Source organism: Palaemon carinicauda, chromosome 8 (assembly GCF_036898095.1).
Source record: "Palaemon carinicauda isolate YSFRI2023 chromosome 8, ASM3689809v2, whole genome shotgun sequence".
Lineage (NCBI taxonomy): Eukaryota > Metazoa > Arthropoda > Malacostraca > Decapoda > Palaemonidae > Palaemon > Palaemon carinicauda.
In genome coordinates this window covers 89,633,870-89,651,369 of record NC_090732.1, presented here as the reverse complement: position 1 = coordinate 89,651,369, position 17,500 = coordinate 89,633,870, and positions in this window count along the sequence as shown.

Here is a 17,500-nt window from a genome sequence, read left to right as displayed (position 1 = left end):
AAGACCAGCAAATTCTGCCAAAATCCTCATGCATTTTCTGCAGCAAAGAGGATGGTCATTTCCACGAATTCAGAACTCTGGATGTAGACACAAATATCAGGCGGATGGCCACTGATTTGCAAGACACATCTCTGCATGCAAAGATTTCTGGCAGTAACCTAATTGCCATTGAAGCAAAATAGCACCTGACCCCCCTGACTGAGCTCCGAAATCGCCATAGGTCCAAGAAGACAAGGCAGCTTCAAGAACCCAGTGAATCCCAAAATGAAGAGCAAAAAATGAGGCTAGAGCCTTTATTGTGCTCACCAGTTCCATCTAAAATTCTGTGGAGGGCAGTATCTTTAATTTCAAGCTTGTGGATCTTCGAAAGTTGTATGAAAAAGGTCTTAAAAACCTTGGTCTTCGAAAAGAAATAAACAAGAGTCGATTCAAGGAAAAGGTCCTGCAGTACTTCCCTCAAGCCCAAAAACAAAGTGATGGAAAACACATTGTTCACATTTTTTCTAGAGGGAATGCAGCAAATGTTGAAAGAGGTTATGAATTGTGACCATAAAGGAGATGCTGCCCTTCTTGCAAAAGCTGCAAAAATAGTTCGCAACAAAATCTCCCAGAGAACTGGATTTCACCATCCTTTTCAACTCCAAGAAGAAAGGTGTGGCAGCAGGAAAATCTCGTCATTCAATGAACTATGAACCACCACTGCCTCTGTATATTGAACTTGACATTAACACCCGCTTGAGGTCCAAGAAGATAGTCAAAGAGCTCTATGAACTGGGTCTCAGTGTCCGCTATGATTATGTCTTGCAGCCGGAAAATCAGCTGACAACAGCAGTCTGCTTGCACATCCAGAAAGTAGGCGTTGTGTGCCCACCACAGCTTCGTCTTGGGCTCTTCACAGTGGGTGGTGTTGATAATCTGGACCACAACCCCTCCAGCACATCAGGCACTAGTTCTTTCCATGGCACAGGGATAAATCTTTGCCAGTCTCCAACAAAGACAAACATGGGACAGCTCAGAGAAGCAATCAAACTCCCGGCTCCAGATACAAATCAATGCCATGCACTTCCAGAAAGTTTCCTAACAGTGCCAGCAGTTGCACTCAAGGAAAATACTCAAAGCTCACCAGTGCTGCTCAGTCTAGACCAGTTACTGTGGCTGCAGGAACACATGAAGAACAACAGTGGCTGCGGCAGGCGCTGGAACTTCTAAACAAAGAGAAACTGGAAAAGGGTGATGTCATAGCTTGGTCAGCTTCCCATGCAGCACTGCAAAATGACTCACTCTGAAATGACAAACAAGCAGCTCTGACACAACTCTTGCCACTTTATTATGAGAAGGCTGCCACAGCTGTGATGATCAAGCACAGCATGGATGTCAATCGATAGGCCACACAGTTCCTGAACCCTGGGCAAGTTCCCATCCTGGCCATGGATGCTCCACTTTATACCCTGGTAAACTACATCCAGTGGAAATGGCCACAGACTCATTTAGAAGACCAGTATCTCATCATGTTTGGAGGACTCCATATAGAGATTGCAGTGTGGAGGGCCATTGGACACTACTTGCCAAATTCAGGTTGGATTGCTGCACTCTCCCAAGCAGGTATTGCTTCCTCCGGAACCGCAGATTCCTTTCTCCGCTGCTACCATCTCACAAGAACACGAAGAGCACATCAAGTCAGTGCTGTGACCTTGGCCAAGCTTCAAGAAGATGCATTCCTGTCAATTGGCAAACCTGACACTAAAGATGCAAAAAAGACCTGGAGGCAAGACATGATCAGCCGAAGCCCAACGTGTCAGTTTTGGGACACTATCCTGTACTTTTGAGCTCCTGGCCCTGTTCTTCATCCATGCTCCTTGTGAGGCAAACTTTCACTTGTATGTGGATTCAATGAAAGCCTTGGTGCCTTGGTTCTTCAGCATGGATCACTACAACTATGCTCGCTGGATCCCTGTACACATAAGGGACATGGAAAATCTGCCTCCTACAATCAAAGAAGAATTTGAACAACATGGACACTGGGTTATGTTCAAGACCACAAACAGATTCTTGGCAATCTCAATAAACCAGGCCCATGAGAAGAACAATGACATTGTGAAAGGGTCTGGTGGTGCTGTTGGACTCACCGAAAACCTGTCAGCATTTCTAAAGTGGATGCTTGCAGGACCTGAACATACAAGAATACTGAAGGAGTTGGAAGCAAGTTTCTCTGAGGGCTCTGAGATGCCATATCACCACGAGGAAGATCTATCAACTCAACAGAGCTTCAGAGGGCAAGTTTTGAGCCTTGCTATGACTATCAGTGATATGGGCAACCCTTTCATAAATGATATTGCAGAACTGTTGATGCTGGATACTTGTGATGTGATGAATGAATCAGTGACCATCACTGTCTGTACAGTGGAAAAACTGGGAAAGAGCAAGTATGATGAATACCACCAGTCAGTTTTGGTAGACTGCACTCGATCAATTCATGTCACCAACAAGAAAAAATTCCTTCCACTCTTCAAGCGTCCAACACCAAAGAAAAAATCGAAACAAGCTGGCAAAATAGCAGCTTTTAAGGCTGAGGTCAGCCTCTTTTCCCAGCTGTACATTGTGGCTCAAGACAGGGAAACAGATGTGGGTACCTTTTTCCAGCACGAAAATAACCTATACCCACTGCGCTTGGGCAAAAAGTCAGACTTGCTGAAGTACCTGATACAAGCACCTAATACAGACTTTTACACTTCATCCCAACTGCTGGAATCTCAATTTTTGAAGATTATGCCAATGATGTTTTCCTACCATACATCAGACACCAATTGGAAGGTGCTGACAGAGTGGATGTGGTGTGGAACACATATCACAGCAGCAGTATTAAAGAGACTGCATGAGAGAAGAGAGGCAAAGGAATCAGGAGAAAAGTTGCTGATCCAAACAAAATCCCTGGATAATGGCATGATTTTCTCAAGGACTCGGTGAGCAAACAAGAACTCTTTGCCTTCCTGTCAGAGAAAATCGCCAGAGCTCAGTTGCCCGATGGAAAAGTAGTTGTCATTACATCAGGCCAGAATGTTCTCATCAGAGGAATGGATTATGAGCACGAGGAAGCAGACACAAAGATACTGCTGCATCTGCAAAATGCACTGCAGACTGGCATTTGTGCTTGCTTAGTTCACACTGTGGATACTGACGTCATCGACATCATCAATGGAAAGTTCCGCAAGCATCAAGCAATGTGTCCAGGGGCAGAGACTTGAATTGTTTTCGGCACAGGAAAGAATTTCACGTACCTTCACATCAATGTCATTGTTCTAGCCCTTGGAGAGGAAAAGTCTACAACCCTCCCCACTTTCCTCAACTTCACAGGTTGCGACACGGTCTCTGCCTTTCTTGGCAAAGGAAAACTGTCTGCATGGGCTGCATGGAAATGTTATCCTGTGGTAAAAGAAATTTTCCGGTTCATTACAGAAAATTGTTTCGTTGCCGTGGAGGTGAACAGCCACCACTTCAAACTGCTGGAATGCTTCACAGTTGTCCTGTATGACAAAACCCCCCAACTGATCTCTGTTGATGAGGCCTGCAGAGAGCTGTTCTGCCACAGAGACAAGATGATGCTGGAAGCCCTTCCTCCCACACAGGGAGCATCATTACAGCATTCAAACCGTGCTGTCTACCAGGCAAACATTTCGACCACTGCTGATCAGCCCAAGCAGCAAGCACCATCTCTAGGAGGATGGGGCTGGACACTGGATAAGGACAGCAAGCTTGGCTCTCTTTTTGGATGACACTGCCAATAGCATCTGAATCTTGCAGCCAGCTGGTCAAATGTGCATGCAAGGGTGCAAGAGGGTGTGGCACCAAATGTGGTTGCATGAAAGATGGATGGCAATGCACAAGGCGGTGCAAGTGCAGCTGTGACAAATAGATCAATTGATATCCACATACTCTACTAGCTGCGGTTGCCGATGTGCATGACAGAATTGCTTTAAAGATGTTTTCCTAAATGTTGAAAACTTTAAGGGGCTGAATAAGCAGTTATAAACACTAATATTTCTGAAACAAATTGTTTATTTGTCCTGTTCACTGATGCTATGGAAGCAAGTTCTGTACAGCGTCGCGACATGATTTTTTGGCCTTATTTTCGAGTTTTCTCAAATCATAAAAAAATTTCACGCAAAATATAAATGTTTATTGATTAAAAGGCTGATTTGAAATGTATCCTTTACGAATTTTATTCACTGAATTGATCATATTACCTTTGGATTTTTAAAACATCTTGCTTAGACATTTAAATGCAGTATTTTCCTCTATTAATGCTATGAAAAGATTGATGACGTCACGTGACTGGGCCCCATTGGCCAAATTTGATGTGGCCTAGGAAAAAATAATTAACTAGGGTCTATAGAATTGCCTCATAAAGTTTGACACTTTTGTCAAGTCGGTCCTCATTATATCGCCCGGCTATATGCTGTGGAATAATAAAGGCTGATAATGATGATTATGTTATTTGTTGTATTTCCATGATAAAAAAAAAGCTATATTAGTCAAGGCCATCTATAATAAGTTGCTTTGCTGTGAGGAATCGCGATAAAATCTCCCACTATCACCAATCAGTAATTGGCCAGCGCAGTGATGAGAACTGGCCAAACCCCAGAAATCAGTAAGGACACGTCCGAGGCTTTTGTCTTAGAGTGGCCTAGAAACGACTGCATTGGTTGTTGTTGTTGATATACATACATACATATATATATATATATATATATATATATATATATATATATATATATATATATATATATACAGTATATATATTATATATATATATAATATATAGAAATATATATATATATATATATATATATATATATATATATATATATATATATATATATATATAAATATATATATATATATATATATATATATATATATATATATATATATATATATATATATATATATATATATATATATATATATATATATATATATACATATATATATATATATATATACACATGTATATATATATATATATATATATAGATATATATATATATATGTATATATATATATATATACATATACATATATACATATATATATATATATATATATATATATATATATATATATATATATATATATATATATATATATATATATACATATATGTATACACACACACACACATATATATATATATATATATATATATATATATATATATATATATATATACATATATATATATATATATATATATATATATATATATATATACATATATGTATACACACACACATATATATATATATATATATATATATATATATATATATATATATATATATATATATATATATATATATATGTATACATATATATATATATATATATATATATATATATATATATATATATATATATATATATATATATATATATATATATATATATATATGCGTATTTATTTACACGTGCACATACACACACACACACACACACACACACACACATATATATATATATATATATATATATATATATATATATATATATATATATATATATATATATATATATTATTTATTTATTTATTTACACACGCACACATACACACATACACACACACACGCATATATATATATATATATATATATATATATATATATATATATACATATATATATATATATGTATATATATATTCGAATAGATACCTAAATAAGGATGTGTCCGGTAAGAAAAGATATGAATTATTTATCTTCTCTCAATAATTTTGTTTTCTTTTTCCAGTTTTTATTCAACATGTAAAGACTCTTGGTAATTTAAAGGCAGTCTAATTATAGTGTTATAAGTGAATATAGGCAGAAGGTAGTAAAATTCAGGTCTACCAAGATATTGGAGCTATTTGCAGTACAAAGAATAAGGTTTAACATCTATGATTTGATGATATTCAATTTACCAAGCTTCCATTTAGATGTATGAAATAAGTATAGAAATTTATATATTTTCTCACAAAGGCTTCAGCTTTAATCCACCATATTGACAACGAGGTCAATGATTTAACGTTTCTCTCTGAAACGTAATTTTTCTCGGAAATTCTACTATTTTGGCCATAAAGCTATTTAAACTTTCTCATAAATACCAATGCTGCTGTTACAAAACTAAATATATTAGCAATGTATTAGGTGGTAAATAATTTTCTAAGTAACTATATTTTCCTTTTGCTTTGCAATATATATATATATATATATATATATATATATATATATATATATATATATATATATATATATATATATATATATATTTATATATACTGTATATATATATATATATATATATATATATGAATATATATATATATATATATATATATATATATATATATATATATATATATATACATATATATATATATATATATATATATATATATATATATATATATATATATATATATATATATATATATATATGTGTGTGTGTGTGTGTATGTGTGTTTGTGTGTATGTATGTGTGTGCATGTAAATATATTGTCAGTCTATCCCTAAAGTATGCGATGTATATTGTCTCTAAGCTGGAAGAAGAACCAGAAAAACAAAATGTTTACTTAGCTCTTTCGTATTAGCATAAACGCTATGTATATATATATATATATATATATATATATATATATATATATATATATATATATATATATATATATATATATATATATATACGTAACGTGCAAGCTACGCTCTTTACATGGAGTATCAAGCAGATTCTCTACTTGACACTGTATTGTCGTATTAACCAGATCGTCGAATTGACACTACAATGTCTTTCAAAAGGACTGAACTCGCTAATGTTATTAACGGTTCGTTTTTTCCCGAGTTCATTTATAGCTGGACGTCCTTAATGTATATGGGGATTGTTACATGTTAGAGCAGACTGACCTCTCTCCTTATTTTAATAACGGGCAAAAACAAATTTGTTAGAAAATCTAATACATAACTAATTTCATTTCACAAAAAAATATTTGTAAGATTCTTAAAAAGAAAAACATACAATGACAATTCAAAACTGGAAAAGTGTTTGACTTCATAAAGTTAATAAATCAAATGAATGCAAGTCAAAATGGAAGACAAAACTGTAAGTTTATTTTGCTCCAGTAATAATAAAAAAAAAAAAAAAAATTGATGCATTAAAAAAGAAAAAGAAATACCACTTAATTTCTACGTCCTGACAATCACTCAATACAATGAAAAACTACCTAACATAAATGTCTAAGGAACAGTAATGATGAAAAAAAAAAAAAAAAATGCAAGATTGACCATATAATAAGAGAAATAATTAATGTTCACTATTATCCTGATCTACTTTCTGTGCCATAACAACAAATCCATCAAGTCGCACTTAACAGTCAAAATAAAATTTTCAATTTATAACACTTTCCCCATAACAATTCTCTAACATAACGGATTTTGAACGAGCGAAAAATCTATTTGTGGGTGAGATGGCCATGTCGTCCTGATGGAAGTTCCTATAAGTAGCTTCCTAAGGGATATATATACTACAGTGATATTCCCAGAGAATTTTTCCTTTAGGTATCCAGAATTCTAACTCCTGGCGCGAATATCCTTTAATTTCTCTCAAGGATATCGCATAATATCAGAGGACGTATTCTTGACATGCCACATAGCAATCTGCACCCCTAATAGCGTTTACGCTTCGAGGGGGAAGTGCAGAATAGAAGGGGAGACGTATCAAGGTTACCCTAGTTCTCATACTACTATTGAGTATCACAACAGCGCCATATCCAAGATGGCGAACATTCCTTGTAGCATTGAGCATGGTGCTACAGATACAGTACTTCGGGAGGGATACTGTGAAGATCTTTTCTTTTAGAATAGAAGGGTGGATCCATCGGGATGACATGGCCATATCACCCCAAAATAGATTTTTCGCTTCGCTCAAAATCCATTTTTTTGGCTCAAGGCATGTCGTCCTGATGGAAGCGTACCAGAACATTAGTGTATCTGTGGATTTTCATCAGTGCCTTAACCTTGGGACAACATTTTTATGGTCATTTGGACCAATTTAGACAAATGACGTTACTATTATCCGTCATCATCACTGATCATGAACAATGTTAGTGCTTCCTGCCCCCTACAAGTAGAAAAGGGGCCTCAAGGTTAGCATATATTGTATGAACAAACATAAGTATACACTGAATATACAAACTGTCTCATAGTTTGTTTATATTGCCAAATCAATATCAGTGTCTCTTATATCTATTGTTTGCGAGCATACAACTATGTGTAGAATACTTACTTTAGTAAGCCAAAGAACTCTGGCATTTTACACATGCAATTGTCGGGCGAATTAGGGCGCAATTACATTCTAATAGACATTTATTCCTAATAAATGACTAAATGACTTAACCAGTAAAACGAATGTAGCATGATAACAGAATTATACACGAAACATTTACAGAAATTATATTTCTTTCTTGAAAGGGAAAGAAATGATGAGTGCGACTCTCCAATTGAAGAAAAATTTATAATAAAATGTTTTTTCGTAAATTCTGTACCAGTTACATTATATCAACACTATGTACTACATACAAACGGCACTAGTGCTATCTGTATAATTCCACACCTGGGATTTTGAACAGAGTTAGTGTCACCATGGTAACACTCATTCAAAAGGAGGTCACACTAAAAGTGATGACCCCCTCTCCCTTTAATTGACAGTCCCAGTCAATTAACTGTTCATCGCAGAATTAGACGTCAGGTTTTAATACACTACCTGCCACCACCACATAATGCCTCAGTTCATGGACCTGCTTAGCATAGTGTTTGTAAAACACTCTGGATGATTTCCATCCGGTGAATGAACGAAGACACTCAAAGTCCATATAAAGGAAGAAGTTCAGTGATGAAGCAATTTTTCTCAGATCATGACCTGTGGGAGTACTGTCAGGATCTGCTCTACAAATAAAGTAAGTGAGCTTCGCCCTCACTTGTTTTAGGGATAAGTTTGATCCAGAGGTTTCTCCTTTAAAGAGCTGTCCTCTCTGAAATCTGAAGTTCTACGAAGATAGACCTTTAGACACTACGGGACATAGAGAGACATCTTCCTTCAGAGGGCAGATATTCCAGGGACCCCACCTCTTAGTGGGTAGCTCGTTCTTAGCGAGAAAGGTTGGTTCAGGAAAGAGATTCAGTTCTCCCCCTTCTGTGAACTCAATGGGGCCCTCATCTCTAGAAAGAACCACTATCTCACTAACTCTAGCCCTGGAGGCTATAACGAACAGAAAAATAACCTTTTGGGTTAGATCCTTAAGGGAACAATCTTCATTCTTCATAGATGAGGCATAATGTAGGGCCTTGTCCAAAGACCCTGAGATGGGCTTTGGTGGTGGTGCAGGCCTAAGCCTTGCACAGGCCTTCGGAATCTTATTAAAGATTTCATTCGACAGATCTACTTGAAAGGCATGTAGAAGAGGTCTAGTCAAGGCTGATTTGCACGTAGTTATAGTGTTGGCCCCCAGGCCTTGATTATGAAGGTGGACATAGAAAGACAGACAGAAATTCACTTAAATTTCTCTCGGTCCTTTTGCTTTAACAAAAAGAACCCACTTTTTCCAAGAAGACTCATATTGTCTTCTCGTTGACTTAGTTTTGTACTCTTCTAAGAATTCTATATTGCCTTCTGAGATCCCAAATTTTTTCCTAACCGCTAGGGCAAGGAGATCATGAAATGATGGATTCGGGTTCTCTGTGATAAATCGAATGCAATTAACTTCTGAAACTTCTGGAATAGTCCTGGGTTCAGAACTAGGGCCAGCCTCACCTTCAGTTCCTTCACTAAAGAGAACAGATTGCTCTTGGGCTACTTGGGAGCCAATAGAGCTCCTCCCCTTGGAAGGATCTCAGCATTTTGAGGAACTTCAGCAGGTGATTGGATGGGATGAACCAGGATCCCTGAGTCCATCCCTTCTATACTAGAGACATGATGTCTGTTAACTCCACTAGAGGGTCCTCGTATGGGGCTACATATCGAGGTAGTTTCTTGAAGACACTCGTGTAATATTCCTGCTTAATTTCTATTTTAGTTATTCTCTGTAAAGATGCATGCAGAAAAAGGAAATGAAAAGACGAGTTCTTGAAGAGAGATGTATTCTCTAGTACAAGGAGGCAGACACTGACTTTATTTCAAATTCAACTGCCCAACGGCTGGAGTCATGACGTAATAAAAACGTCACTACAATAACAGAAAATCTTGACATAATGATAACGTCACTACAATAACAGAAAATGGAATTGATCATAAGTTAAGATAAACTAAAGTAATATATAACAATTGCCCCTCTCTAAATGAAAACAAAATAAGACGATATTATAATAGAAAAATAACCTTGGCAATCATTTACAATAACACACCATAACATCTCTAGTATTCATCATAACCATAACGTATCACAGGTTTTCTATTTCTAGTTGAGCGCCTGATAAGAATAACATCTGTTACAGGAATATCACCAAAAACCCCAATAGCTGGTACACTTATGTTATTGTGAGGCGAAACATTGGAAGGGGACTCAACAGAAACACATGGTTGTACTACTTGTTGCTGAGAAGGTAATTCATTATAGGATGATACACAACTGGACTCATTACTGATACTGTTCTTTAGTTCTGAATCTATAATTGACAATAGTTGATTACAGTGTCGTTTCCATATGACATCTAATTCCTGAACATGAATATTATACACATTTATACCTAATTTCTGAACAATTTCACCTTGAAACCATTTTGGACCATATCTCAAGTTAAGTGCCAGAACTTTATCATCTACCTTAAATTTAGTAATTTGTTTGAATTCACAAGAAGGTTTATTAGCAGTATATTTAGGGTTTATTCTATCTTTGACCGATACGAACTTCCTATTATTCAGGGACACTGATGGGGGAATGTTAGTAACAGAATGTGGAACAGTATGATAATGGAATAAAACTTGAGCCAAGCGTGTTTTGAATGATTCACCACTTTGGTATTTCTTAAGCAATTCTTTTACAACCCTTACCCCCCTCTCTGCTTGACCATTACTTGATGGTGAATAAGGAGAAGGAGTTATACGAATAATGCCATTGTTCTCCAGAAACTGTTTAAATTTACTGTTGGTGAAACATGAAGCATTATCTGATACGAGTGTGTCACACAACCCATTACGTGAAAACACCAAACGCAAAGCATCAATTGTTTCATTTGCACTCGTACTATGCACTATTTCCACTTCTATATACTTACTAAGCGCATCTACAACAATAGGATATGTATGAGATTCATAAAAAAAATGGTATATATTAACACGAGACCAAGGCCTTGGTGAAGTAGGCTATATTACATGTTGATTTTTACTTGGTCTTGCTTGAATAGACTGACACAACTCACAATTTTTAACCAGCCTTTCAACATCATGATCAATGTTAGGGTACCAGATAAGAGAGCGCACTAAAGCCTTCATACTACATATTCCTGGATGGGCTACATGAAATTTCTCTAATACCATTTGCCGTACTGAATGAGGAATTAAAACACGATTCTGATACAAAATGCAGCCTTTCATAATAGACATATCCTTCATAACGTTCTTATATGGCAACAAGTTACACTTAGCATTGATAGGAACTCTGTATTTTATACAATGTTCAATTCAGATAAATTTTCATCCTTATCTGTCTCCTTTTGAATTTCAACACAGGTTATATTCATATCTGACAGGGAATTCCTAGTAAAGATTAGTTCATATGGCTCACAATCATGACCATATTCAGGCAGAGGCAGTCTACTTAAACAATCACTGTTAACATTATCTGTACCTTTTGAATATTCAAAACAATTAAACTGAGATAGTCTTAAATACCAACGCTGTAACCTAGCAGAGCATGTGAAAGGTACGCCTGCTGTATGAGAGAACAATTTGCGCAAGGGTTGTTGATCATTCCTAATGATGAATTTTGAACCAAGAAGAAATTCTCTGAATTTTTCACACCCAAACACCACAGACAATGCCTCTCTTTCAAGATTTGAGTAATTACGTTCCGCATTGCTCAGAGTACGTGATGCAAATATTACAGGCAGCCACTGAGAGTACATATCTTTATTGCATCAGTACAGCAGCAATTCCCTATCCTGAACTGTCTGTTTCCAACAAGGTTTCATAACCTGGATTAAACAATTACAGAGCCCTATGAGATGTGAACAATAACTTAACAGTATCAAAGCACTTCTGTTGTTCTTGATTCCATACAAATCTTGCATTTTTATGCAATAATCTAGAGAATGGAGCAAACTCGTCAGTGAATTTAGGAATAAACCGTTTATAATAGTTACACAGTCCCAAGAATGCTTGCAATTGCTTTAAATCTTTGAGTGCAGGGGCATCAACAATGGAACGAACTTTTCCAGGGTCAGTATGCATCCCCTTATTATTGAATATATACCTAAATAATGCACATCTTCTGTAAAAAAGGAAAATTTATTGTTGTTAACTTTGATACCAGCATCCTGAAGAGTATTTAATACTTTCCTCAAGGTAACAATATGCTCATCAACATTAGGAGACAAAATAAGTAGATCATCCTGGTAAATAATCAAATTATTAATGTCATTCAGTAACTGCAACATAAATGACGGGAATATACCGGGACTAGCCCGTAAGCCAAATGGGAGGTACTTGTATCGATACAACGCTTCACAAGTGTTAATTGTTGTATATTTCTTAGGTTCTTCATCTAACGGCAACTGTGAAAATGCATGTGCTAAATCAATTTTAGAGATAATTGTTGCAGAGCTAACTTGTGCAATGACCTCGTCAATAGAGGGTAATGGAGTCTGCACTGGATCGAGGAATTTATTGACTGTAACTGAAAAATCACCACATATTCGAATGTGATTCTCCTCCTTCATGACATTAACTGTGGGTGAAGCCCAATCACTGAAATATACCTTAGATATCTTACCACTAGCAATTACCCTGTCAAGTTCTTCTTTTACCTTACTTCGTAAACACAATGGAACAGGTCGAGCTCTTACAAAAATTGGCTATGCATCAGACATGACATTTAAGGAGACAGTATGTTTGACGTCAGACTGAAATTCATCATGTAAATATGTTTTGAATTCAGACAAAATTCTATTCCTGACGTCATCATATTTACTCATATCTATATTATTTACCTTATCAAAATGTAGCATAACATCAGGTAACACAAGTTTCATATCCATCTTTTGACATAAATCCCTACCCAACAAATTAACATTACAGGAATTTATAATTAAGAATTTGTGTTTCAACATTTTGTGACCATAAGTCACATTTACATAAGCTTCTCCACATAAATTTATAGCATTTCCACTGTATCCACGAACACGGTGTTTTGTTGGAGAAATAACAATACGGGGTCTGGCTGCAACACTTTGACATATTGTAGAAACATGACTTCCACTATCAATTTCCAAATCGACTTTCTGATTGTTAATAAAGCAGCTCAACATATATAGTGAATCAGACATAGGCACCGTGGAGTTTATTCTAAAAAAGAATTTACCCTTCGCTGAGAACATTCACAGCTGTCTTCTACGACACTAACATCATCATCCGTCTGGTCACAGCGTGCCATCCCCTTATGCTGCGTTGCCACATCTTCCTGGGTCGTTGCTGCATCCCTCGGAGTTGCTTCAGAGACTGCATGCAATGACTTTGCAGTAGATTTGCAACACCTAGCAAGGTGACCAGTTTTCTGGCATTTCATGCATTTCAGTTTCATGGCAAAACAATCATCAGCAAAATGATTTGCTTGCTGACCACACCTTATGCAAATGTATGAAGTAGGAACCATTTTAATACCTTTAGCCCTATGTTCAGTAACTTTATAGTTTGTGTGATGATTGCATTCTGGCTTTATATCCTGATCATCAGCGGAAAATGTTGCCAGCAGTTTCGCCTTCTCAACACACCCGTTAAATGACTTGTTTTCACAGTCTTATAACAAACCACTCAGAATGCTGGCAGACCTTAACCCACTCACAAATGTATCTCGCAGAGACCTGTCCCGACAGCAATCTTTATAATTGCAATTTGAACACAAGTCATTTAATGCATGTGCATAGGTTTCAATAGATTCATCCGGAAGTTGTACCGTTGCACCTATCACACTCTTTTTAACCTCATACTGAGCAACTAACTTTTTTTTTAATATTTTCGTGTGTGGCATCTGACAGTTTCACTGGTTTAAGTCTCCATTGCACATCAGTAACGACATTTACAGGAAGAGATTTGACCAAAATACCGACCTTCTTAGTACTGTCGTCTCCAGCTTGCTGCAGTAAATCAGCAGATTGAACTGTGAATCTTTCAAGAAACTCAACTACAGTTTCTAAGGATTAAATGCTGGACACTGTGTAGCCATGATTAATCAATTTACTTTCCGTTGTATTCCTCGTCGCCACTTTTAATATTCCTGCTTAATTTCTATTTTAGTTATTCTCTGTAAAGATGCATGCAGAAAAAGGAAATGAAAGAACGAGTTCTTGAAGAGAGATGTATTCTCTAGTACACGGAGGCAGACACTGACTATTTCAAATTCAACTGCCTAACGGCTGGAGTCATGACGTAATAAAAACGTCACTACAATAACAGAAAATGGAATTGATCATAAGTTAAGATAAACTAAAGTAATATATAACAGCTCGTGATGAAGAGGTCGATCTGCAGTTCTGGGACTTGATCCCATCTTGGAGGGAATAGGTCTGCATCTGTGGACCATTCTAACTCTATCAGCTTGAGCCGAAATAGAGCATCCACTGTTTCATTGTTGATCAATTGTATAAGAACTGCTAACAGGTGCCATCCCTTTAAGTAAGGGATGGTTAACGTTACCTAGACTGTATGAGACGTTTTCTAGCATTGTCGATTGTGACGGCTCATTATCGCTTCGGTGTCCCAGATCAGTTGAAGGAAGTCTGATCTGCGTGGAGAGAGCTTCCCCACTCATGACAAGACCAACATGGTCTTGGGACTTTCGGGCTTTGACCTTTATTAGAGAAGCGATTAAGGAAGGACCTATATCGGTCTTTTTAGATCTCTTCAGGCGTTTGATGCGCATCTTCTTCAGACTCTTGACGCATCTTTCAACTGTGCTCTTAGCACTGGGTCTGTCACTATGTTAGCGTCTTGGAAATCTGACTGATTACCCGGGTCTCTTGACCGACCTTGCAATATCCTTTTATATTCCCAAGGGAAAGGATAGTTGGTGTGACCACAGGCTTCAATGATTTTTCAGCTATTGAAACCTTTGAGCTGGAGAGAATCGAGACTTCTTGAAGCTTATCTTGCATCCGCGATGTTCCAGGAACCAGTTCATCTCCTTGGATGCTCATAGACCAGCCACTTTGGGTTCTGCCCACCCCAGTCTCTCGTCCAGGTACATTGTTGCCTGAACCATTTCTAGACTTGGTTTCTGTGTGACTAAGTCTGCCAATCCTATGAAGATATTTAGAACTGTGTCTAGTCCGACACGTATCTTTCCTAGGATATACGTTACCCTCTGTATCTTGAATCCTAGATAGGAGGGGATGGGGTGATTGACTGGAAGTTCCCAAAGGACACTTTTCAGGTCTGACAAGACTACGAACACCCCTTTTTGAAACCGGGTCCATTTGTTCAGAAGGATTAACATACTGAACTCGCTGTTTTATTTGAACTTGTTGAGTGGCAACAAGTCTAGAATGACTCTGAGATTTCTTGAGTCCTTCCTGTGAACACCAAACAGCCTTCCCTGGAATACGATGGACTATTGTTTCCTTACCACCTGTATGCTCTAGAGCTCTCAGGTATAATCCTCCAGGAGGGTTTTGGATTGTAGGAGGAGTTAAGGAAATGATGGTGGAGACACTTCTGCTTCCCATCGTAGTCCCATCTTGATTAGGCCTTGGACCCAAGGATCAAAGGTCCAACGATCCTGAAGGAACCTCCCTCCTACCAGAAGCATCTCTATGCTTCGAATGATCAGTTGGATTAAATTTTTGACCACCTGCCTGTGGCATCGTGGTCGCTGCAGCCCGAGGTATATTTCCGGACTTTCCCGTCTTCATTTTGGGTAGGGAATCCACAACCGTGGAAGACTTTCTCTTTGAAAGGATGCCCCACTTTTGGAGACGCCTATGTTCTCTGTGGTGGCATTCCTAATCACTTTCCTAACTACCTCGTCTGGGAAGAGGTCTTTACCCCAGATATTGGAAGATATTAGCTTCCTTGTTTCATGTTTCACTGTTGCGGCAGCGAACACAAACTCCCTACATGCTCTCCTAGCCTTCATAAAGGCGTAAAAGGTCTTTCACTAAGGTAGCCATATGCACTTTGATGGATTGAACACAACTCTAAGTAGTTTTGTAGAGATAGGGAGGCTGCAAGTCTCTCCTTTGTCTCTTGTTCTTTATACAAGAGAAACTCAGATAGTTTAGGGAGATCTTCATTAAACTATCGACTGGCGACATCCGCATCTAATCTTCCTACTGAAAAAGTTAAATGGACTTACTTCCAGTCCTTCTCCTATATGGGAAAGGCTAGTGACAGAGGCTTGCACTCCTCGAGTGCAGGACATGGCCTACCTGCCTCCACTGCCTTGGCAACAGATTTAAATGCCTTCCCCATAAAGGGGAATGAAATTGAAGCAGGATCAAGAAAGGAAGTGTGCCTTTTACCCAGTGTAAATACTTTCGACACCGAGTAACCCGCCTTTTTCAAGCTACTTGACAGGATAGCCTGTGCCTTATCATGGTCGAGAATCATGACTTCCTTCGATTCCGTTTGTTTTCTTGACTTTGGTTCATACTTCAGTCGAACAAAACAATTAGGGAAAGCGTCAAAGCTTGGCCAAAATTGGATTTTGTCCAAGGGAACAACACCCATCTTCTCCGAGATGTAGATTTTGCCATTTAAAATCTGCATCAGCTCCACAAACCTCCAGGGATTGGTTTTGGAGCATATCGGAAGGTCTTTATCCATGGGTCGTTTGTATGACCCTTGGGAAGCGACAAGTGGAGCTTTACGAGGCTCTATCTTGCATTTTACTTCCTGCTTTTCGTGTTGTTTGTGAAAGCTCTCTATTAGATTATTCACTTAAGCCCATAATTGGTCCATTCCTTCTAATAGAGGGGTAGAAGATGAAGATGTCGACGACAATGGTTCTAGAGCCGGCATAGGCGGAAACAATTCCAACATGATATTTTTCCCTTCTTCTCATGGGCACTTCCTGACCTCCTTCCCAAATGCTATCTGGCCGTTGGGAGATGTAATCGGTGCCTGAGGCACAACTATTTCCTTACTTGCCTTTGGAAATAGTAGCTTACACATACTATCATTAGGTAGGTAAGGTCCCGGAGAGATTTTCTGGAAGCCTCTAACCCAGTTGCGTAATTTATACCGAGCTGTATCCCTAGTCTCTATAGAC